The following is a 25,729-nucleotide window of genomic DNA, read 5'->3' as shown; positions in this document are numbered from 1 at the left end:
GGAAATGTGAGTGAGCGTTCCGATTTCAGTTCCAGAGCGATTCGCCCAATGAGTCCTTGATATTTAGTCGTTTTCAGCCAATATTTTGGATTTTTGAAAATTTCACTTTTTTGTGAAAATATCCACTAAATGAGGGAATAATATGTGTGAGGGTACTCCAGGAGAGTTCCAAATGTGTGTGGGTAGAATATACATCCCACGGGGGTAAAATTGAAAAAAGTTTAAAAAATTTTTTTTTTGGACTTAGTCATTTTTCCGGCGTTTATCAGACTTTCAGATAGGGGAAATGTCAGTGAGCGTTCCGATTTCAGTTCCAGAGCGATTCGCCCAATGAGTCCTTGATATTTAGTCGTTTTCAGCCAATATTTTGGATTTTTGAAAATTTCACTTTTTTGTGAAAATATCCACTAAATGAGGGAATAATATGTGTGAGGGTACCCCAGGAGAGTTCCAAATGTGTGTGGGTAGAATATATATCCCACGGGGGTAAAATTGAAAAAAGTTGAAAAATTTTTTTTCTTGGACTTAGTCATTTTTCCGGCGTTTATCAGACTTTCAGATAGGGGAAATGTCAGTGAGCATTCCGATTTCAGTTCCAGAGCGATTCGCCCAATGACTCCTTGATATTTAGTCGTTTTCAGCCAATTTTCTGGATTTTTGAAAATTTCACTTTTTTGTGAAAATATCCACTAAATGAGGGAATAATATGTGTGAGGGTACCCCAGGAGAGTTCCAAATGTGTGTGGGTAGAATATATATCCCACGGGGGTAAAATTGAAAAAAGTTGAAAAAATTTTTTTCTTGGACTTAGTCATTTTTCCGGCGTTTATCAGACTTTCAGATAGGGGAAATGTGAGTGAGCGTTCTGATTTCAGTTCCAGAGCGATTCGCCCAATGAGTCCTTGATATTTAGTCGTTTTCAGCCAATATTTTGGATTTTTGAAAATTTCACTTTTTTGTGAAAATATCCACTAAATGAGGGAATAATATGTGTGAGGGTACTCCAGGAGAGTTCCAAATGTGTGTGGGTAGAATATATATCCCACGGGGGTAAAATTGAAAAAAGTTTAAAAAATTTTTTTTTTGGACTTAGTCATTTTTCCGGCGTTTATCAGACTTTCAGATAGGGGAAATGTCAGTGAGCGTTCCGATTTCAGTTCCAGAGCGATTCGCCCAATGACTCCTTGATATTTAGTCGTTTTCAGCCAATTTTCTGGATTTTTGAAAATTTCACTTTTTTGTGAAAATATCCACTAAATGAGGGAATAATATGTGTGAGGGTACCCCAGGAGAGTTCCAAATGTGTGTGGGTAGAATATATATCCCACGGGGGTAAAATTGAAAAAAGTTGAAAAAATTTTTTTCTTGGACTTAGTCATTTTTCCGGCGTTTATCAGACTTTCAGATAGGGGAAATGTGAGTGAGCGTTCCGATTTCAGTTCCAGAGCGATTCGCCCAATGAGTCCTTGATATTTAGTCGTTTTCAGCCAATATTTTGGATTTTTGAAAATTTCACTTTTTTGTGAAAATATCCACTAAATGAGGGAATAATATGTGTGAGGGTACTCCAGGAGAGTTCCAAATGTGTGTGGGTAGAATATATATCCCACGGGGGTAAAATTGAAAAAAGTTTAAAAAATTTTTTTTTTGGACTTAGTCATTTTTCCGGCGTTTATCAGACTTTCAGATAGGGGAAATGTCAGTGAGCGTTCCGATTTCAGTTCCAGAGCGATTCGCCCAATGACTCCTTGATATTTAGTCGTTTTCAGCCAATTTTCTGGATTTTTGAAAATTTCACTTTTTTGTGAAAATATCCACTAAATGAGGGAATAATATGTGTGAGGGTACTCCAGGAGAGTTCCAAATGTGTGTGGGTAGAATATACATCCCACGGGGGTAAAATTGAAAAAAGTTTAAAAAATTTTTTTTTTGGACTTAGTCATTTTTCCGGCGTTTATCAGACTTTCAGATAGGGGAAATGTCAGTGAGCGTTCCGATTTCAGTTCCAGAGCGATTCGCCCAATGAGTCCTTGATATTTAGTCGTTTTCAGCCAATATTTTGGATTTTTGAAAATTTCACTTTTTTGTGAAAATATCCACTAAATGAGGGAATAATATGTGTGAGGGTACCCCAGGAGAGTTCCAAATGTGTGTGGGTAGAATATATATCCCACGGGGGTAAAATTGAAAAAAGTTGAAAAAATTTTTTTCTTGGACTTAGTCATTTTTCCGGCGTTTATCAGACTTTCAGATAGGGGAAATGTGAGTGAGCGTTCCGATTTCAGTTCCAGAGCGATTCGCCCAATGAGTCCTTGATATTTAGTCGTTTTCAGCCAATATTTTGGATTTTTGAAAATTTCACTTTTTTGTGAAAATATCCACTAAATGAGGGAATAATATGTGTGAGGGTACTCCAGGAGAGTTCCAAATGTGTGTGGGTAGAATATACATCCCACGGGGGTAAAATTGAAAAAAGTTTAAAAAATTTTTTTTTTGGACTTAGTCATTTTTCCGGCGTTTATCAGACTTTCAGATAGGGGAAATGTCAGTGAGCGTTCCGATTTCAGTTCCAGAGCGATTCGCCCAATGAGTCCTTGATATTTAGTCGTTTTCAGCCAATATTTTGGATTTTTGAAAATTTCACTTTTTTGTGAAAATATCCACTAAATGAGGGAATAATATGTGTGAGGGTACCCCAGGAGAGTTCCAAATGTGTGTGGGTAGAATATATATCCCACGGGGGTAAAATTGAAAAAAGTTGAAAAATTTTTTTTCTTGGACTTAGTCATTTTTCCGGCGTTTATCAGACTTTCAGATAGGGGAAATGTCAGTGAGCATTCCGATTTCAGTTCCAGAGCGATTCGCCCAATGACTCCTTGATATTTAGTCGTTTTCAGCCAATTTTCTGGATTTTTGAAAATTTCACTTTTTTGTGAAAATATCCACTAAATGAGGGAATAATATGTGTGAGGGTACCCCAGGAGAGTTCCAAATGTGTGTGGGTAGAATATATATCCCACGGGGGTAAAATTGAAAAAAGTTGAAAAAATTTTTTTCTTGGACTTAGTCATTTTTCCGGCGTTTATCAGACTTTCAGATAGGGGAAATGTGAGTGAGCGTTCTGATTTCAGTTCCAGAGCGATTCGCCCAATGAGTCCTTGATATTTAGTCGTTTTCAGCCAATATTTTGGATTTTTGAAAATTTCACTTTTTTGTGAAAATATCCACTAAATGAGGGAATAATATGTGTGAGGGTACTCCAGGAGAGTTCCAAATGTGTGTGGGTAGAATATATATCCCACGGGGGTAAAATTGAAAAAAGTTTAAAAAATTTTTTTTTTGGACTTAGTCATTTTTCCGGCGTTTATCAGACTTTCAGATAGGGGAAATGTCAGTGAGCGTTCCGATTTCAGTTCCAGAGCGATTCGCCCAATGACTCCTTGATATTTAGTCGTTTTCAGCCAATTTTCTGGATTTTTGAAAATTTCACTTTTTTGTGAAAATATCCACTAAATGAGGGAATAATATGTGTGAGGGTACCCCAGGAGAGTTCCAAATGTGTGTGGGTAGAATATATATCCCACGGGGGTAAAATTGAAAAAAGTTGAAAAAATTTTTTTCTTGGACTTAGTCATTTTTCCGGCGTTTATCAGACTTTCAGATAGGGGAAATGTGAGTGAGCGTTCCGATTTCAGTTCCAGAGCGATTCGCCCAATGAGTCCTTGATATTTAGTCGTTTTCAGCCAATATTTTGGATTTTTGAAAATTTCACTTTTTTGTGAAAATATCCACTAAATGAGGGAATAATATGTGTGAGGGTACTCCAGGAGAGTTCCAAATGTGTGTGGGTAGAATATACATCCCACGGGGGTAAAATTGAAAAAAGTTTAAAAAATTTTTTTTTTGGACTTAGTCATTTTTCCGGCGTTTATCAGACTTTCAGATAGGGGAAATGTCAGTGAGCGTTCCGATTTCAGTTCCAGAGCGATTCGCCCAATGAGTCCTTGATATTTAGTCGTTTTCAGCCAATATTTTGGATTTTTGAAAATTTCACTTTTTTGTGAAAATATCCACTAAATGAGGGAATAATATGTGTGAGGGTACCCCAGGAGAGTTCCAAATGTGTGTGGGTAGAATATATATCCCACGGGGGTAAAATTGAAAAAAGTTGAAAAAATTTTTTTCTTGGACTTAGTCATTTTTCCGGCGTTTATCAGACTTTCAGATAGGGGAAATGTCAGTGAGCGTTTCGATTTCAGTTCCAGAGCGATTCGCCCAATGACTCCTTGATATTTAGTCGTTTTCAGCCAATTTTCTGGATTTTTGAAAATTTCACTTTTTTGTGAAAATATCCACTAAATGAGGGAATAATATGTGTGAGGGTACCCCAGGAGAGTTCCAAATGTGTGTGGGTAGAATATATATCCCACGGGGGTAAAATTGAAAAAAGTTGAAAAAATTTTTTTCTTGGACTTAGTCATTTTTCCGGCGTTTATCAGACTTTCAGATAGGGGAAATGTCAGTGAGCATTCCGATTTCAGTTCCAGAGCGATTCGCCCAATGACTCCTTGATATTTAGTCGTTTTCAGCCAATTTTCTGGATTTTTGAAAATTTCACTTTTTTGTGAAAATATCCACTAAATGAGGGAATAATATGTGTGAGGGTACCCCAGGAGAGTTCCAAATGTGTGTGGGTAGAATATATATCCCACGGGGGTAAAAGTGAAAAAAGTTTAAAAAATTTTTTTTTTGGACTTAGTCATTTTTCCGGCGTTTATCAGACTTTCAGATAGGGGAAATGTCAGTGAGCGTTCCGATTTCAGTTCCAAAGCGATTCGCACAATGACTCCTTGATATTTTGTCGTTTTCAGCCAATTTTCTGGATTTTTGAAAATTTCACTTTTTTGTGAAAATATCCACTAAATGAGGGAATAATATGTGTGAGGGTACCCCAGGAGAGTTCCAAATGTGTGTGGGTAGAATATATATCCCACGGGGGTAAAATTGAAAAAAGTTGAAAAAAATTTTTTCTTGGACTTAGTCATTTTTCCGGCGTTTATCAGACTTTCAGATAGGGGAAATGTCAGTGAGCCTTCCGATTTCAGTTCCAGAGCGATTCGCCCAATGACTCCTTGATATTTAGTCGTTTTCAGCCAATTTTCTGGATTTTTGAAAATTTCACTTTTTTGTGAAAATATCCACTAAATGAGGGAATAATATGTGTGAGGGTACCCCAGGAGAGTTCCAAATGTGTGTGGGTAGAATATATATCCCACGGGGGTAAAATTGAAAAAAGTTGAAAAATTTTTTTTCTTGGACTTAGTCATTTTTCCGGCGTTTATCAGACTTTCAGATAGGGGAAATGTGAGTGAGCGTTCTGATTTCAGTTCCAGAGCGATTCGCCCAATGAGTCCTTGATATTTAGTCGTTTTCAGCCAATATTTTGGATTTTTGAAAATTTCACTTTTTTGTGAAAATATCCACTAAATGAGGGAATAATATGTGTGAGGGTACTCCAGGAGAGTTCCAAATGTGTGTGGGTAGAATATATATCCCACGGGGGTAAAATTGAAAAAAGTTTAAAAAATTTTTTTTTTGGACTTAGTCATTTTTCCGGCGTTTATCAGACTTTCAGATAGGGGAAATGTCAGTGAGCGTTCCGATTTCAGTTCCAGAGCGATTCGCCCAATGACTCCTTGATATTTAGTCGTTTTCAGCCAATTTTCTGGATTTTTGAAAATTTCACTTTTTTGTGAAAATATCCACTAAATGAGGGAATAATATGTGTGAGGGTACCCCAGGAGAGTTCCAAATGTGTGTGGGTAGAATATATATCCCACGGGGGTAAAATTGAAAAAAGTTGAAAAAATTTTTTTCTTGGACTTAGTCATTTTTCCGGCGTTTATCAGACTTTCAAATAGGGGAAATGTGAGTGAGCGTTCCGATTTCAGTTCCAGAGCGATTCGCCCAATGAGTCCTTGATATTTAGTCGTTTTCAGCCAATATTTTGGATTTTTGAAAATTTCACTTTTTTGTGAAAATATCCACTAAATGAGGGAATAATATGTGTGAGGGTACTCCAGGAGAGTTCCAAATGTGTGTGGGTAGAATATACATCCCACGGGGGTAAAATTGAAAAAAGTTTAAAAAATTTTTTTTTTGGACTTAGTCATTTTTCCGGCGTTTATCAGACTTTCAGATAGGGGAAATGTCAGTGAGCGTTCCGTTTTCAGTTCCAGAGCGATTCGCCCAATGAGTCCTTGATATTTAGTCGTTTTCAGCCAATATTTTGGATTTTTGAAAATTTCACTTTTTTGTGAAAATATCCACTAAATGAGGGAATAATATGTGTGAGGGTACCCCAGGAGAGTTCCAAATGTGTGTGGGTAGAATATATATCCCACGGGGGTAAAATTGAAAAAAGTTGAAAAATTTTTTTTCTTGGACTTAGTCATTTTTCCGGCGTTTATCAGACTTTCAGATAGGGGAAATGTCAGTGAGCATTCCGATTTCAGTTCCAGAGCGATTCGCCCAATGACTCCTTGATATTTAGTCGTTTTCAGCCAATTTTCTGGATTTTTGAAAATTTCACTTTTTTGTGAAAATATCCACTAAATGAGGGAATAATATGTGTGAGGGTACCCCAGGAGAGTTCCAAATGTGTGTGGGTAGAATATATATCCCACGGGGGTAAAATTGAAAAAAGTTTAAAAAATTTTTTTTTTGGACTTAGTCATTTTTCCGGCGTTTATCAGACTTTCAGATAGGGGAAATGTGAGTGAGCGTTCCGATTTCAGTTCCAGAGCGATTCGCCCAATGAGTCCTTGATATTTAGTCGTTTTCAGCCAATATTTTGGATTTTTGAAAATTTCACTTTTTTGTGAAAATATCCACTAAATGAGGGAATAATATGTGTGAGGGTACCCCAGGAGAGTTCCAAATGTGTGTGGGTAGAATATATATCCCACGGGGGTAAAATTGAAAAAAGTTTAAAAAATTTTTTTTTTGGACTTAGTCATTTTTCCGGCGTTTATCAGACTTTCAGATAGGGGAAATGTCAGTGAGCGTTCCGATTTCAGTTCCAGAGCGATTCGCACAATGACTCCTTGATATTTAGTCGTTTTCAGCCAATTTTCTGGATTTTTGAAAATTTCACTTTTTTGTGAAAATATCCACTAAATGAGGGAATAATATGTGTGAGGGTACCCCAGGAGAGTTCCAAATGTGTGTGGGTAGAATATATATCCCACGGGGGTAAAATTGAAAAAAGTTAAAAAAATTTTTTTTTTGGACTTAGTCATTTTTCCGGCGTTTATCAGACTTTCAGATAGGGGAAATGTCAGTGAGCGTTCCGATTTCAGTTCCAGAGCGATTCGCCCAATGACTCCTTGATATTTAGTCGTTTTCAGCCAATTTTCTGGATTTTTGAAAATTTCACTTTTTTGTGAAAATATCCACTAAATGAGGGAATAATATGTGTGAGGGTACCCCAGGAGAGTTCCAAATGTGTGTGGGTAGAATATATATCCCACGGGGGTAAAATTGAAAAAAGTTGAAAAATTTTTTTTCTTGGACTTAGTCATTTTTCCGGCGTTTATCAGACTTTCAGATAGGGGAAATGTGAGTGAGCGTTCCGATTTCAGTTCCAGAGCGATTCGCCCAATGAGTCCTTGATATTTAGTCGTTTTCAGCCAATATTTTGGATTTTTGAAAATTTCACTTTTTTGTGAAAATATCCACTAAATGAGGGAATAATATGTGTGAGGGTACCCCAGGAGAGTTCCAAATGTGTGTGGGTAGAATATATATCCCACGGGGGTAAAATTGAAAAAAGTTTAAAAAATTTTTTTTTTGGACTTAGTCATTTTTCCGGCGTTTATCAGACTTTCAGATAGGGGAAATGTCAGTGAGCGTTCCGATTTCAGTTCCAGAGCGATTCGCACAATGACTCCTTGATATTTAGTCGTTTTCAGCCAATTTTCTGGATTTTTGAAAATTTCACTTTTTTGTGAAAATATCCACTAAATGAGGGAATAATATGTGTGAGGGTACCCCAGGAGAGTTCCAAATGTGTGTGGGTAGAATATATATCCCACGGGGGTAAAATTGAAAAAAGTTGAAAAAATTTTTTTCTTGGACTTAGTCATTTTTCCGGCGTTTATCAGACTTTCAGATAGGGGAAATGTCAGTGAGCCTTCCGATTTCAGTTCCAGAGCGATTCGCCCAATGACTCCTTGATATTTAGTCGTTTTCAGCCAATTTTCTGGATTTTTGAAAATTTCACTTTTTTGTGAAAATATCCACTAAATGAGGGAATAATATGTGTGAGGGTACCCCAGGAGAGTTCCAAATGTGTGTGGGTAGAATATATATCCCACGGGGGTAAAATTGAAAAAAGTTGAAAAATTTTTTTTCTTGGACTTAGTCATTTTTCCGGCGTTTATCAGACTTTCAGATAGGGGAAATGTGAGTGAGCGTTCTGATTTCAGTTCCAGAGCGATTCGCCCAATGAGTCCTTGATATTTAGTCGTTTTCAGCCAATATTTTGGATTTTTGAAAATTTCACTTTTTTGTGAAAATATCCACTAAATGAGGGAATAATATGTGTGAGGGTACTCCAGGAGAGTTCCAAATGTGTGTGGGTAGAATATATATCCCACGGGGGTAAAATTGAAAAAAGTTTAAAAAATTTTTTTTTTGGACTTAGTCATTTTTCCGGCGTTTATCAGACTTTCAGATAGGGGAAATGTCAGTGAGCGTTCCGATTTCAGTTCCAGAGCGATTCGCCCAATGACTCCTTGATATTTAGTCGTTTTCAGCCAATTTTCTGGATTTTTGAAAATTTCACTTTTTTGTGAAAATATCCACTAAATGAGGGAATAATATGTGTGAGGGTACCCCAGGAGAGTTCCAAATGTGTGTGGGTAGAATATATATCCCACGGGGGTAAAATTGAAAAAAGTTGAAAAATTTTTTTTCTTGGACTTAGTCATTTTTCCGGCGTTTATCAGACTTTCAGATAGGGGAAATGTGAGTGAGCGTTCCGATTTCAGTTCCAGAGCGATTCGCCCAATGAGTCCTTGATATTTAGTCGTTTTCAGCCAATATTTTGGATTTTTGAAAATTTCACTTTTTTGTGAAAATATCCACTAAATGAGGGAATAATATGTGTGAGGGTACCCCAGGAGAGTTCCAAATGTGTGTGGGTAGAATATATATCCCACGGGGGTAAAATTGAAAAAAGTTTAAAAAATTTTTTTTTTGGACTTAGTCATTTTTCCGGCGTTTATCAGACTTTCAGATAGGGGAAATGTCAGTGAGCGTTCCGATTTCAGTTCCAGAGCGATTCGCACAATGACTCCTTGATATTTAGTCGTTTTCAGCCAATTTTCTGGATTTTTGAAAATTTCACTTTTTTGTGAAAATATCCACTAAATGAGGGAATAATATGTGTGAGGGTACCCCAGGAGAGTTCCAAATGTGTGTGGGTAGAATATATATCCCACGGGGGTAAAATTGAAAAAAGTTGAAAAAATTTTTTTCTTGGACTTAGTCATTTTTCCGGCGTTTATCAGACTTTCAGATAGGGGAAATGTCAGTGAGCCTTCCGATTTCAGTTCCAGAGCGATTCGCCCAATGACTCCTTGATATTTAGTCGTTTTCAGCCAATTTTCTGGATTTTTGAAAATTTCACTTTTTTGTGAAAATATCCACTAAATGAGGGAATAATATGTGTGAGGGTACCCCAGGAGAGTTCCAAATGTGTGTGGGTAGAATATATATCCCACGGGGGTAAAATTGAAAAAAGTTGAAAAATTTTTTTTCTTGGACTTAGTCATTTTTCCGGCGTTTATCAGACTTTCAGATAGGGGAAATGTGAGTGAGCGTTCTGATTTCAGTTCCAGAGCGATTCGCCCAATGAGTCCTTGATATTTAGTCGTTTTCAGCCAATATTTTGGATTTTTGAAAATTTCACTTTTTTGTGAAAATATCCACTAAATGAGGGAATAATATGTGTGAGGGTACTCCAGGAGAGTTCCAAATGTGTGTGGGTAGAATATATATCCCACGGGGGTAAAATTGAAAAAAGTTTAAAAAATTTTTTTTTTGGACTTAGTCATTTTTCCGGCGTTTATCAGACTTTCAGATAGGGGAAATGTCAGTGAGCGTTCCGATTTCAGTTCCAGAGCGATTCGCCCAATGACTCCTTGATATTTAGTCGTTTTCAGCCAATTTTCTGGATTTTTGAAAATTTCACTTTTTTGTGAAAATATCCACTAAATGAGGGAATAATATGTGTGAGGGTACCCCAGGAGAGTTCCAAATGTGTGTGGGTAGAATATATATCCCACGGGGGTAAAATTGAAAAAAGTTGAAAAAATTTTTTTCTTGGACTTAGTCATTTTTCCGGCGTTTATCAGACTTTCAAATAGGGGAAATGTGAGTGAGCGTTCCGATTTCAGTTCCAGAGCGATTCGCCCAATGAGTCCTTGATATTTAGTCGTTTTCAGCCAATATTTTGGATTTTTGAAAATTTCACTTTTTTGTGAAAATATCCACTAAATGAGGGAATAATATGTGTGAGGGTACTCCAGGAGAGTTCCAAATGTGTGTGGGTAGAATATACATCCCACGGGGGTAAAATTGAAAAAAGTTTAAAAAATTTTTTTTTTGGACTTAGTCATTTTTCCGGCGTTTATCAGACTTTCAGATAGGGGAAATGTCAGTGAGCGTTCCGTTTTCAGTTCCAGAGCGATTCGCCCAATGAGTCCTTGATATTTAGTCGTTTTCAGCCAATATTTTGGATTTTTGAAAATTTCACTTTTTTGTGAAAATATCCACTAAATGAGGGAATAATATGTGTGAGGGTACCCCAGGAGAGTTCCAAATGTGTGTGGGTAGAATATATATCCCACGGGGGTAAAATTGAAAAAAGTTGAAAAATTTTTTTTCTTGGACTTAGTCATTTTTCCGGCGTTTATCAGACTTTCAGATAGGGGAAATGTCAGTGAGCATTCCGATTTCAGTTCCAGAGCGATTCGCCCAATGACTCCTTGATATTTAGTCGTTTTCAGCCAATTTTCTGGATTTTTGAAAATTTCACTTTTTTGTGAAAATATCCACTAAATGAGGGAATAATATGTGTGAGGGTACCCCAGGAGAGTTCCAAATGTGTGTGGGTAGAATATATATCCCACGGGGGTAAAATTGAAAAAAGTTTAAAAAATTTTTTTTTTGGACTTAGTCATTTTTCCGGCGTTTATCAGACTTTCAGATAGGGGAAATGTGAGTGAGCGTTCCGATTTCAGTTCCAGAGCGATTCGCCCAATGAGTCCTTGATATTTAGTCGTTTTCAGCCAATATTTTGGATTTTTGAAAATTTCACTTTTTTGTGAAAATATCCACTAAATGAGGGAATAATATGTGTGAGGGTACCCCAGGAGAGTTCCAAATGTGTGTGGGTAGAATATATATCCCACGGGGGTAAAATTGAAAAAAGTTTAAAAAATTTTTTTTTTGGACTTAGTCATTTTTCCGGCGTTTATCAGACTTTCAGATAGGGGAAATGTCAGTGAGCGTTCCGATTTCAGTTCCAGAGCGATTCGCACAATGACTCCTTGATATTTAGTCGTTTTCAGCCAATTTTCTGGATTTTTGAAAATTTCACTTTTTTGTGAAAATATCCACTAAATGAGGGAATAATATGTGTGAGGGTACCCCAGGAGAGTTCCAAATGTGTGTGGGTAGAATATATATCCCACGGGGGTAAAATTGAAAAAAGTTAAAAAAATTTTTTTTTTGGACTTAGTCATTTTTCCGGAGTTTATCAGACTTTCAGATAGGGGAAATGTCAGTGAGCGTTCCGATTTCAGTTCCAGAGCGATTCGCCCAATGACTCCTTGATATTTAGTCGTTTTCAGCCAATTTTCTGGATTTTTGAAAATTTCACTTTTTTGTGAAAATATCCACTAAATGAGGGAATAATATGTGTGAGGGTACCCCAGGAGAGTTCCAAATGTGTGTGGGTAGAATATATATCCCACGGGGGTAAAATTGAAAAAAGTTGAAAAATTTTTTTTCTTGGACTTAGTCATTTTTCCGGCGTTTATCAGACTTTCAGATAGGGGAAATGTGAGTGAGCGTTCCGATTTCAGTTCCAGAGCGATTCGCCCAATGAGTCCTTGATATTTAGTCGTTTTCAGCCAATATTTTGGATTTTTGAAAATTTCACTTTTTTGTGAAAATATCCACTAAATGAGGGAATAATATGTGTGAGGGTACCCCAGGAGAGTTCCAAATGTGTGTGGGTAGAATATATATCCCACGGGGGTAAAATTGAAAAAAGTTTAAAAAATTTTTTTTTTGGACTTAGTCATTTTTCCGGCGTTTATCAGACTTTCAGATAGGGGAAATGTCAGTGAGCGTTCCGATTTCAGTTCCAGAGCGATTCGCACAATGACTCCTTGATATTTAGTCGTTTTCAGCCAATTTTCTGGATTTTTGAAAATTTCACTTTTTTGTGAAAATATCCACTAAATGAGGGAATAATATGTGTGAGGGTACCCCAGGAGAGTTCCAAATGTGTGTGGGTAGAATATATATCCCACGGGGGTAAAATTGAAAAAAGTTGAAAAAATTTTTTTCTTGGACTTAGTCATTTTTCCGGCGTTTATCAGACTTTCAGATAGGGGAAATGTGAGTGAGCGTTCTGATTTCAGTTCCAGAGCGATTCGCCCAATGAGTCCTTGATATTTAGTCGTTTTCAGCCAATATTTTGGATTTTTGAAAATTTCACTTTTTTGTGAAAATATCCACTAAATGAGGGAATAATATGTGTGAGGGTACTCCAGGAGAGTTCCAAATGTGTGTGGGTAGAATATATATCCCACGGGGGTAAAATTGAAAAAAGTTTAAAAAATTTTTTTTTTGGACTTAGTCATTTTTCCGGCGTTTATCAGACTTTCAGATAGGGGAAATGTCAGTGAGCGTTCCGATTTCAGTTCCAGAGCGATTCGCCCAATGACTCCTTGATATTTAGTCGTTTTCAGCCAATTTTCTGGATTTTTGAAAATTTCACTTTTTTGTGAAAATATCCACTAAATGAGGGAATAATATGTGTGAGGGTACCCCAGGAGAGTTCCAAATGTGTGTGGGTAGAATATATATCCCACGGGGGTAAAATTGAAAAAAGTTGAAAAAATTTTTTTCTTGGACTTAGTCATTTTTCCGGCGTTTATCAGACTTTCAGATAGGGGAAATGTGAGTGAGCGTTCCGATTTCAGTTCCAGAGCGATTCGCCCAATGAGTCCTTGATATTTAGTCGTTTTCAGCCAATATTTTGGATTTTTGAAAATTTCACTTTTTTGTGAAAATATCCACTAAATGAGGGAATAATATGTGTGAGGGTACTCCAGGAGAGTTCCAAATGTGTGTGGGTAGAATATACATCCCACGGGGGTAAAATTGAAAAAAGTTTAAAAAATTTTTTTTTTGGACTTAGTCATTTTTCCGGCGTTTATCAGACTTTCAGATAGGGGAAATGTCAGTGAGCGTTCCGATTTCAGTTCCAGAGCGATTCGCCCAATGAGTCCTTGATATTTAGTCGTTTTCAGCCAATATTTTGGATTTTTGAAAATTTCACTTTTTTGTGAAAATATCCACTAAATGAGGGAATAATATGTGTGAGGGTACCCCAGGAGAGTTCCAAATGTGTGTGGGTAGAATATATATCCCACGGGGGTAAAATTGAAAAAAGTTGAAAAAATTTTTTTCTTGGACTTAGTCATTTTTCCGGCGTTTATCAGACTTTCAGATAGGGGAAATGTCAGTGAGCGTTTCGATTTCAGTTCCAGAGCGATTCGCCCAATGACTCCTTGATATTTAGTCGTTTTCAGCCAATTTTCTGGATTTTTGAAAATTTCACTTTTTTGTGAAAATATCCACTAAATGAGGGAATAATATGTGTGAGGGTACCCCAGGAGAGTTCCAAATGTGTGTGGGTAGAATATATATCCCACGGGGGTAAAATTGAAAAAAGTTGAAAAAATTTTTTTCTTGGACTTAGTCATTTTTCCGGCGTTTATCAGACTTTCAGATAGGGGAAATGTCAGTGAGCATTCCGATTTCAGTTCCAGAGCGATTCGCCCAATGACTCCTTGATATTTAGTCGTTTTCAGCCAATTTTCTGGATTTTTGAAAATTTCACTTTTTTGTGAAAATATCCACTAAATGAGGGAATAATATGTGTGAGGGTACCCCAGGAGAGTTCCAAATGTGTGTGGGTAGAATATATATCCCACGGGGGTAAAAGTGAAAAAAGTTTAAAAAATTTTTTTTTTGGACTTAGTCATTTTTCCGGCGTTTATCAGACTTTCAGATAGGGGAAATGTCAGTGAGCGTTCCGATTTCAGTTCCAAAGCGATTCGCACAATGACTCCTTGATATTTTGTCGTTTTCAGCCAATTTTCTGGATTTTTGAAAATTTCACTTTTTTGTGAAAATATCCACTAAATGAGGGAATAATATGTGTGAGGGTACCCCAGGAGAGTTCCAAATGTGTGTGGGTAGAATATATATCCCACGGGGGTAAAATTGAAAAAAGTTGAAAAAAATTTTTTCTTGGACTTAGTCATTTTTCCGGCGTTTATCAGACTTTCAGATAGGGGAAATGTCAGTGAGCCTTCCGATTTCAGTTCCAGAGCGATTCGCCCAATGACTCCTTGATATTTAGTCGTTTTCAGCCAATTTTCTGGATTTTTGAAAATTTCACTTTTTTGTGAAAATATCCACTAAATGAGGGAATAATATGTGTGAGGGTACCCCAGGAGAGTTCCAAATGTGTGTGGGTAGAATATATATCCCACGGGGGTAAAATTGAAAAAAGTTGAAAAATTTTTTTTCTTGGACTTAGTCATTTTTCCGGCGTTTATCAGACTTTCAGATAGGGGAAATGTGAGTGAGCGTTCTGATTTCAGTTCCAGAGCGATTCGCCCAATGAGTCCTTGATATTTAGTCGTTTTCAGCCAATATTTTGGATTTTTGAAAATTTCACTTTTTTGTGAAAATATCCACTAAATGAGGGAATAATATGTGTGAGGGTACTCCAGGAGAGTTCCAAATGTGTGTGGGTAGAATATATATCCCACGGGGGTAAAATTGAAAAAAGTTTAAAAAATTTTTTTTTTGGACTTAGTCATTTTTCCGGCGTTTATCAGACTTTCAGATAGGGGAAATGTCAGTGAGCGTTCCGATTTCAGTTCCAGAGCGATTCGCCCAATGACTCCTTGATATTTAGTCGTTTTCAGCCAATTTTCTGGATTTTTGAAAATTTCACTTTTTTGTGAAAATATCCACTAAATGAGGGAATAATATGTGTGAGGGTACCCCAGGAGAGTTCCAAATGTGTGTGGGTAGAATATATATCCCACGGGGGTAAAATTGAAAAAAGTTGAAAAAATTTTTTTCTTGGACTTAGTCATTTTTCCGGCGTTTATCAGACTTTCAAATAGGGGAAATGTGAGTGAGCGTTCCGATTTCAGTTCCAGAGCGATTCGCCCAATGAGTCCTTGATATTTAGTCGTTTTCAGCCAATATTTTGGATTTTTGAAAATTTCACTTTTTTGTGAAAATATCCACTAAATGAGGGAATAATATGTGTGAGGGTACTCCAGGAGAGTTCCAAATGTGTGTGGGTAGAATATACATCCCACGGGGGTAAAATTGAAAAAAGTTTAAAAAATTTTTTTTTTGGACTTAGTCATTTTTCCGGCGTTTATCAGACTTTCAGATAGGGGAAATGTCAGTGAGCGTTCCGTTTTCAGTTCCAGAGCGATTCGCCCAATGAGTCCTTGATATTTAGTCGTTTTCAGCCAATATTTTGGATTTTTGAAAATTTCACTTTTTTGTGAAAATATCCACTAAATGAGGGAATAATATGTGTGAGGGTACCCCAGGAGAGTTCCAAATGTGTGTGGGTAGAATATATATCCCACGGGGGTAAAATTGAAAAAAGTTGAAAAATTTTTTTTCTTGGACTTAGTCATTTTTCCGGCGTTTATCAGACTTTCAGATAGGGGAAATGTCAGTGAGCATTCCGATTTCAGTTCCAGAGCGATTCGCCCAATGACTCCTTGATATTTAGTCGTTTTCAGCCAATTTTCTGGATTTTTGAAAATTTCACTTTTTTGTGAAAATATCCACTAAATGAGGGAATAATATGTGTGAGGGTACCCCAGGAGAGTTCCAAATGTGTGTGGGTAGAATATATATCCCACGGGGGTAAAATTGAAAAAAGTTTAAAAAATTTTTTTTTTGGACTTAGTCATTTTTCCGGCGTTTATCAGACTTTCAGATAGGGGAAATGTGAGTGAGCGTTCCGATTTCAGTTCCAGAGCGATTCGCCCAATGAGTCCTTGATATTTAGTCGTTTTCAGCCAATATTTTGGATTTTTGAAAATTTCACTTTTTTGTGAAAATATCCACTAAATGAGGGAATAATATGTGTGAGGGTACCCCAGGAGAGTTCCAAATGTGTGTGGGTAGAATATATATCCCACGGGGGTAAAATTGAAAAAAGTTTAAAAAATTTTTTTTTTGGACTTAGTCATTTTTCCGGCGTTTATCAGACTTTCAGATAGGGGAAATGTCAGTGAGCATTCCGATTTCAGTTCCAGAGCGATTCGCACAATGACTCCTTGATATTTAGTCGTTTTCAGCCAATTTTCTGGATTTTTGAAAATTTCACTTTTTTGTGAAAATATCCACTAAATGAGGGAATAATATGTGTGAGGGTACCCCAGGAGAGTTCCAAATGTGTGTGGGTAGAATATATATCCCACGGGGGTAAAATTGAAAAAAGTTAAAAAAATTTTTTTTTTGGACTTAGTCATTTTTCCGGCGTTTATCAGACTTTCAGATAGGGGAAATGTCAGTGAGCGTTCCGATTTCAGTTCCAGAGCGATTCGCCCAATGACTCCTTGATATTTAGTCGTTTTCAGCCAATTTTCTGGATTTTTGAAAATTTCACTTTTTTGTGAAAATATCCACTAAATGAGGGAATAATATGTGTGAGGGTACCCCAGGAGAGTTCCAAATGTGTGTGGGTAGAATATATATCCCACGGGGGTAAAATTGAAAAAAGTTGAAAAATTTTTTTTCTTGGACTTAGTCATTTTTCCGGCGTTTATCAGACTTTCAGATAGGGGAAATGTGAGTGAGCGTTCCGATTTCAGTTCCAGAGCGATTCGCCCAATGAGTCCTTGATATTTAGTCGTTTTCAGCCAATATTTTGGATTTTTGAAAATTTCACTTTTTTGTGAAAATATCCACTAAATGAGGGAATAATATGTGTGAGGGTACCCCAGGAGAGTTCCAAATGTGTGTGGGTAGAATATATATCCCACGGGGGTAAAATTGAAAAAAGTTTAAAAAATTTTTTTTTTGGACTTAGTCATTTTTCCGGCGTTTATCAGACTTTCAGATAGGGGAAATGTCAGTGAGCGTTCCGATTTCAGTTCCAGAGCGATTCGCACAATGACTCCTTGATATTTAGTCGTTTTCAGCCAATTTTCTGGATTTTTGAAAATTTCACTTTTTTGTGAAAATATCCACTAAATGAGGGAATAATATGTGTGAGGGTACCCCAGGAGAGTTCCAAATGTGTGTGGGTAGAATATATATCCCACGGGGGTAAAATTGAAAAAAGTTAAAAAAATTTTTTTTTTGGACTTAGTCATTTTTCCGGCGTTTATCAGACTTTTAGATAGGGGAAATGTCAGTGAGCGTTCCGATTTCAGTTCCAGAGCGATTCGCCCAATGACTCCTTGATATTTAGTCGTTTTCAGCCAATTTTCTGGATTTTTGAAAATTTCACTTTTTTGTGAAAATATCCACTAAATGAGGGAATAATATGTGTGAGGGTACCCCAGGAGAGTTCCAAATGTGTGTGGGTAGAATATATATCCCACGGGGGTAAAATTGAAAAAAGTTGAAAAATTTTTTTTCTTGGACTTAGTCATTTTTCCGGCGTTTATCAGACTTTCAGATAGGGGAAATGTCAGTGAGCATTCCGATTTCAGTTCCAGAGCGATTCGCCCAATGACTCCTTGATATTTAGTCGTTTTCAGCCAATTTTCTGGATTTTTGAAAATTTCACTTTTTTGTGAAAATATCCACTAAATGAGGGAATAATATGTGTGAGGGTACCCCAGGAGAGTTCCAAATGTGTGTGGGTAGAATATATATCCCACGGGGGTAAAATTGAAAAAAGTTGAAAAATTTTTTTTCTTGGACTTAGTCATTTTTCCGGCGTTTATCAGACTTTCAGATAGGGGAAATGTGAGTGAGCGTTCTGATTTCAGTTCCAGAGCGATTCGCCCAATGAGTCCTTGATATTTAGTCGTTTTCAGCCAATATTTTGGATTTTTGAAAATTTCACTTTTTTGTGAAAATATCCACTAAATGAGGGAATAATATGTGTGAGGGTACTCCAGGAGAGTTCCAAATGTGTGTGGGTAGAATATATATCCCACGGGGGTAAAATTGAAAAAAGTTTAAAAAATTTTTTTTTTGGACTTAGTCATTTTTCCGGCGTTTATCAGACTTTCAGATAGGGGAAATGTCAGTGAGCGGTCCGATTTCAGTTCCAGAGCGATTCGCCCAATGACTCCTTGATATTTAGTCGTTTTCAGCCAATTTTCTGGATTTTTGAAAATTTCACTTTTTTGTGAAAATATCCACTAAATGAGGGAATAATATGTGTGAGGGTACCCCAGGAGAGTTCCAAATGTGTGTGGGTAGAATATATATCCCACGGGGGTAAAATTGAAAAAAGTTGAAAAAATTTTTTTCTTGGACTTAGTCATTTTTCCGGCGTTTATCAGACTTTCAAATAGGGGAAATGTGAGTGAGCGTTCCGATTTCAGTTCCAGAGCGATTCGCCCAATGAGTCCTTGATATTTAGTCGTTTTCAGCCAATATTTTGGATTTTTGAAAATTTCACTTTTTTGTGAAAATATCCACTAAATGAGGGAATAATATGTGTGAGGGTACTCCAGGAGAGTTCCAAATGTGTGTGGGTAGAATATACATCCCACGGGGGTAAAATTGAAAAAAGTTTAAAAAATTTTTTTTTTGGACTTAGTCATTTTTCCGGCGTTTATCAGACTTTCAGATAGGGGAAATGTCAGTGAGCGTTCCGATTTCAGTTCCAGAGCGATTCGCCCAATGAGTCCTTGATATTTAGTCGTTTTCAGCCAATATTTTGGATTTTTGAAAATTTCACTTTTTTGTGAAAATATCCACTAAATGAGGGAATAATATGTGTGAGGGTACCCCAGGAGAGTTCCAAATGTGTGTGGGTAGAATATATATCCCACGGGGTAAAATTGAAAAAAGTTGAAAAATTTTTTTTCTTGGACTTAGTCATTTTTCCGGCGTTTATCAGACTTTCAGATAGGGGAAATGTCAGTGAGCATTCCGATTTCAGTTCCAGAGCGATTCGCCCAATGACTCCTTGATATTTAGTCGTTTTCAGCCAATTTTCTGGATTTTTGAAAATTTCACTTTTTTGTGAAAATATCCACTAAATGAGGGAATAATATGTGTGAGGGTACCCCAGGAGAGTTCCAAATGTGTGTGGGTAGAATATATATCCCACGGGGGTAAAATTGAAAAAAGTTGAAAAAATTTTTTTCTTGGACTTAGTCATTTTTCCGGCGTTTATCAGACTTTCAGATAGGGGAAATGTGAGTGAGCGTTCTGATTTCAGTTCCAGAGCGATTCGCCCAATGAGTCCTTGATATTTAGTCGTTTTCAGCCAATATTTTGGATTTTTGAAAATTTCACTTTTTTGTGAAAATATCCACTAAATGAGGGAATAATATGTGTGAGGGTACCCCAGGAGAGTTCCAAATGTGTGTGGGTAGAATATATATCCCACGGGGGTAAAATTGAAAAAAGTTGAAAAAATTTTTTTCTTGGACTTAGTCATTTTTCCGGCGTTTATCAGACTTTCAGATAGGGGAAATGTCAGTGAGCGTTTCGATTTCAGTTCCAGAGCGATTCGCCCAATGACTCCTTGATATTTAGTCGTTTTCAGCCAATTTTCTGGATTTTTGAAAATTTCACTTTTTTGTGAAAATATCCACTAAATGAGGGAATAATATGTGTGAGGGTACCCCAGGAGAGTTCCAAATGTGTGTGGGTAGAATATATATCCCACGGGGGTAAAATTGAAAAAAGTTGAAAAAAATTTTTTCTTGGACTTAGTCATTTTTCCGGCGTTTATCAGACTTTCAGATAGGGGAAATGTCAGTGAGCATTCCGATTTCAGTTCCAGAGCGATTCGCCCAATGACTCCTTGATATTTAGTCGTTTTCAGCCAATTTTCTGGATTTTTGAAAATTTCACTTTTTTGTGAAAATATCCACTAAATGAGGGAATAATATGTGTGAGGGTACCCCAGGAGAGTTCCAAATGTGTGTGGGTAGAATATATATCCCACGGGGGTAAAATTGAAAAAAGTTGAAAAAAATTTTTTCTTGGACTTAGTCATTTTTCCGGCGTTTATCAGACTTTCAGATAGGGGAAATGTCAGTGAGCCTTCCGATTTCAGTTCCAGAGCGATTCGCCCAATGACTCCTTGATATTTAGTCGTTTTCAGCCAATTTTCTGGATTTTTGAAAATTTCACTTTTTTGTGAAAATATCCACTAAATGAGGGAATAATATGTGTGAGGGTACCCCAGGAGAGTTCCAAATGTGTGTGGGTAGAATATATATCCCACGGGGGTAAAATTGAAAAAAGTTGAAAAATTTTTTTTCTTGGACTTAGTCATTTTTCCGGCGTTTATCAGACTTTCAGATAGGGGAAATGTGAGTGAGCGTTCTGATTTCAGTTCCAGAGCGATTCGCCCAATGAGTCCTTGATATTTAGTCGTTTTCAGCCAATATTTTGGATTTTTGAAAATTTCACTTTTTTGTGAAAATATCCACTAAATGAGGGAATAATATGTGTGAGGGTACTCCAGGAGAGTTCCAAATGTGTGTGGGTAGAATATATATCCCACGGGGGTAAAATTGAAAAAAGTTTAAAAAATTTTTTTTTTGGACTTAGTCATTTTTCCGGCGTTTATCAGACTTTCAGATAGGGGAAATGTCAGTGAGCGTTCCGATTTCAGTTCCAGAGCGATTCGCCCAATGACTCCTTGATATTTAGTCGTTTTCAGCCAATTTTCTGGATTTTTGAAAATTTCACTTTTTTGTGAAAATATCCACTAAATGAGGGAATAATATGTGTGAGGGTACCCCAGGAGAGTTCCAAATGTGTGTGGGTAGAATATATATCCCACGGGGGTAAAAGTGAAAAAAGTTGAAAAAATTTTTTTTTTGGACTTAGTCATTTTTCCGGCGTTTATCAGACTTTCAGATAGGGGAAATATCAGTGAGCGTTCCGATTTCAGTTCCAGAGCGATTCGCACAATGACTCCTTGATATTTAGTCGTTTTCAGCCAATTTTCTGGATTTTTGAAAATTTCACTTTTTTGTGAAAATATCCACTAAATGAGGGAATAATATGTGTGAGGGTACCCCAGGAGAGTTCCAAATGTGTGTGGGTAGAATATATATCCCACGGGGGTAAAATTGAAAAAAGTTGAAAAAAAATTTTTCTTGGACTTAGTCATTTTTCCGGCGTTTATCAGACTTTCAGATAGGGGAAATGTCAGTGAGCCTTCCGATTTCAGTTCCAGAGCGATTCGCCCAATGACTCCTTGATATTTAGTCGTTTTCAGCCAATTTTCTGGATTTTTGAAAATTTCACTTTTTTGTGAAAATATCCACTAAATGAGGGAATAATATGTGTGAGGGTACCCCAGGAGAGTTCCAAATGTGTGTGGGTAGAATATATATCCCACGGGGGTAAAATTGAAAAAAGTTGAAAAAAATTTTTTCTTGGACTTAGTCATTTTTCCGGCGTTTATCAGACTTTCAGATAGGGGAAATGTCAGTGAGCCTTCCGATTTCAGTTCCAGAGCGATTCGCCCAATGACTCCTTGATATTTAGTCGTTTTCAGCCAATTTTCTGGATTTTTGAAAATTTCACTTTTTTGTGAAAATATCCACTAAATGAGGGAATAATATGTGTGAGGGTACCCCAGGAGAGTTCCAAATGTGTGTGGGTAGAATATATATCCCACGGGGGTAAAATTGAAAAAAGTTGAAAAATTTTTTTTCTTGGACTTAGTCATTTTTCCGGCGTTTATCAGACTTTCAGATAGGGGAAATGTGAGTGAGCGTTCTGATTTCAGTTCCAGAGCGATTCGCCCAATGAGTCCTTGATATTTAGTCGTTTTCAGCCAATATTTTGGATTTTTGAAAATTTCACTTTTTTGTGAAAATATCCACTAAATGAGGGAATAATATGTGTGAGGGTACTCCAGGAGAGTTCCAAATGTGTGTGGGTAGAATATATATCCCACGGGGGTAAAATTGAAAAAAGTTTAAAAAATTTTTTTTTTGGACTTAGTCATTTTTCCGGCGTTTATCAGACTTTCAGATAGGGGAAATGTCAGTGAGCGTTCCGATTTCAGTTCCAGAGCGATTCGCCCAATGACTCCTTGATATTTAGTCGTTTTCAGCCAATTTTCTGGATTTTTGAAAATTTCACTTTTTTGTGAAAATATCCACTAAATGAGGGAATAATATGTGTGAGGGTACCCCAGGAGAGTTCCAAATGTGTGTGGGTAGAATATATATCCCACGGGGGTAAAAGTGAAAAAAGTTGAAAAAATTTTTTTTTTGGACTTAGTCATTTTTCCGGCGTTTATCAGACTTTCAGATAGGGGAAATATCAGTGAGCGTTCCGATTTCAGTTCCAGAGCGATTCGCACAATGACTCCTTGATATTTAGTCGTTTTCAGCCAATTTTCTGGATTTTTGAAAATTTCACTTTTTTGTGAAAATATCCACTAAATGAGGGAATAATATGTGTGAGGGTACCCCAGGAGAGTTCCAAATGTGTGTGGGTAGAATATATATCCCACGGGGGTAAAATTGAAAAAAGTTGAAAAAAAATTTTTCTTGGACTTAGTCATTTTTCCGGCGTTTATCAGACTTTCAGATAGGGGAAATGTCAGTGAGCCTTCCGATTTCAGTTCCAGAGCGATTCGCCCAATGACTCCTTGATATTTAGTCGTTTTCAGCCAATTTTCTGGATTTTTGAAAATTTCACTTTTTTGTGAAAATATCCACTAAATGAGGGAATAATATGTGTGAGGGTACCCCAGGAGAGTTCCAAATGTGTGTGGGTAGAATATATATCCCACGGGGGTAAAATTGAAAAAAGTTGAAAAAAATTTTTTCTTGGACTTAGTCATTTTTCCGGCGTTTATCAGACTTTCAGATAGGGGAAATGTCAGTGAGCCTTCCGATTTCAGTTCCAGAGCGATTCGCCCAATGACTCCTTGATATTTAGTCGTTTTCAGCCAATTTTCTGGATTTTTGAAAATTTCACTTTTTTGTGAAAATATCCACTAAATGAGGGAATAATATGTGTGAGGGTACCCCAGGAGAGTTCCAAATGTGTGTGGGTAGAATATATATCCCACGGGGGTAAAATTGAAAAAAGTTGAAAAATTTTTTTTCTTGGACTTAGTCATTTTTCCGGCGTTTATCAGACTTTCAGATAGGGGAAATGTGAGTGAGCGTTCTGATTTCAGTTCCAGAGCGATTCGCCCAATGAGTCCTTGATATTTAGTCGTTTTCAGCCAATATTTTGGATTTTTGAAAATTTCACTTTTTTGTGAAAATATCCACTAAATGAGGGAATAATATGTGTGAGGGTACTCCAGGAGAGTTCCAAATGTGTGTGGGTAGAATATATATCCCACGGGGGTAAAATTGAAAAAAGTTTAAAAAATTTTTTTTTTGGACTTAGTCATTTTTCCGGCGTTTATCAGACTTTCAGATAGGGGAAATGTCAGTGAGCGTTCCGATTTCAGTTCCAGAGCGATTCGCCCAATGACTCCTTGATATTTAGTCGTTTTCAGCCAATTTTCTGGATTTTTGAAAATTTCACTTTTTTGTGAAAATATCCACTAAATGAGGGAATAATATGTGTGAGGGTACCCCAGGAGAGTTCCAAATGTGTGTGGGTAGAATATATATCCCACGGGGGTAAAAGTGAAAAAAGTTGAAAAAATTTTTTTTTTGGACTTAGTCATTTTTCCGGCGTTTATCAGACTTTCAGATAGGGGAAATATCAGTGAGCGTTCCGATTTCAGTTCCAGAGCGATTCGCACAATGACTCCTTGATATTTAGTCGTTTTCAGCCAATTTTCTGGATTTTTGAAAATTTCACTTTTTTGTGAAAATATCCACTAAATGAGGGAATAATATGTGTGAGGGTACCCCAGGAGAGTTCCAAATGTGTGTGGGTAGAATATATATCCCACGGGGGTAAAATTGAAAAAAGTTGAAAAAAAATTTTTCTTGGACTTAGTCATTTTTCCGGCGTTTATCAGACTTTCAGATAGGGGAAATGTCAGTGAGCATTCCGATTTCAGTTCCAGAGCGATTCGCCCAATGACTCCTTGATATTTAGTCGTTTTCAGCCAATTTTCTGGATTTTTGAAAATTTCACTTTTTTGTGAAAATATCCACTAAATGAGGAAATAATATGTGTGAGGGTACCCCAGGAGAGTTCCAAATGTGTGTGGGTAGAATATATATCTCACGGGGGTAAAATTAAAAAAAGTTGAAAAAATTTTTTTCTTGGACTTAGTCATTTTTCCGGCGTTTATCAGACTTTCAGATAGGGGAAATGTCAGTGAGCATTCCGATTTCAGTTCCAGAGCGATTCGCCCAATGACTCCTTGATATTTAGTCGTTTTCAGCCAATTTTCTGGATTTTTGAAAATTTCACTTTTTTGTGAAAATATCCACTAAATGAGGGAATAATATGTGTGAGGGTACCCCAGGAGAGTTCCAAATGTGTGTGGGTAGAATATATATCCCACGGGGGTAAAATTGAAAAAAGTTGAAAAAATTTTTTTCTTGGACTTAGTCATTTTTCCGGTGTTTATCAGACTTTCAGATAGGGGAAATGTGAGTGAGCGTTCTGATTTCAGTTCCAGAGCGATTCGCCCAATGAGTCCTTGATATTTAGTCGTTTTCAGCCAATATTTTGGATTTTTGAAAATTTCACTTTTTTGTGAAAATATCCACTAAATGAGGGAATAATATGTGTGAGGGTACTCCAGGAGAGTTCCAAATGTGTGTGGGTAGAATATATATCCCACGGGGGTAAAATTGAAAAAAGTTTAAAAAATTTTTTTTTTGGACTTAGTCATTTTTCCGGCGTTTATCAGACTTTCAGATAGGGGAAATGTCAGTGAGCGTTCCGATTTCAGTTCCAGAGCGATTCGCCCAATGACTCCTTGATATTTAGTCGTTTTCAGCCAATTTTCTGGATTTTTGAAAATTTCACTTTTTTGTGAAAATATCCACTAAATGAGGGAATAATATGTGTGAGGGTACCCCAGGAGAGTTCCAAATGTGTGTGGGTAGAATATATATCCCAAGGGGGTAAAATTGAAAAAAGTTGAAAAAATTTTTTTCTTGGACTTAGTCATTTTTCCGGCGTTTATCAGACTTTCAGATAGGGGAAATGTGAGTGAGCGTTCCGATTTCAGTTCCAGAGCGATTCGCCCAAAGAGTCCTTGATATTTAGT

Source organism: Phyllobates terribilis, unplaced genomic scaffold (genome assembly GCF_046119375.1).
Source record: "Phyllobates terribilis strain yellow unplaced genomic scaffold, ASM4611937v1 Scaffold_2__4_contigs__length_985480577, whole genome shotgun sequence".
NCBI classification, from domain to species: Eukaryota; Metazoa; Chordata; class Amphibia; order Anura; family Dendrobatidae; genus Phyllobates; species Phyllobates terribilis.
Note: the sequence above shows the minus strand (reverse complement) of the source record.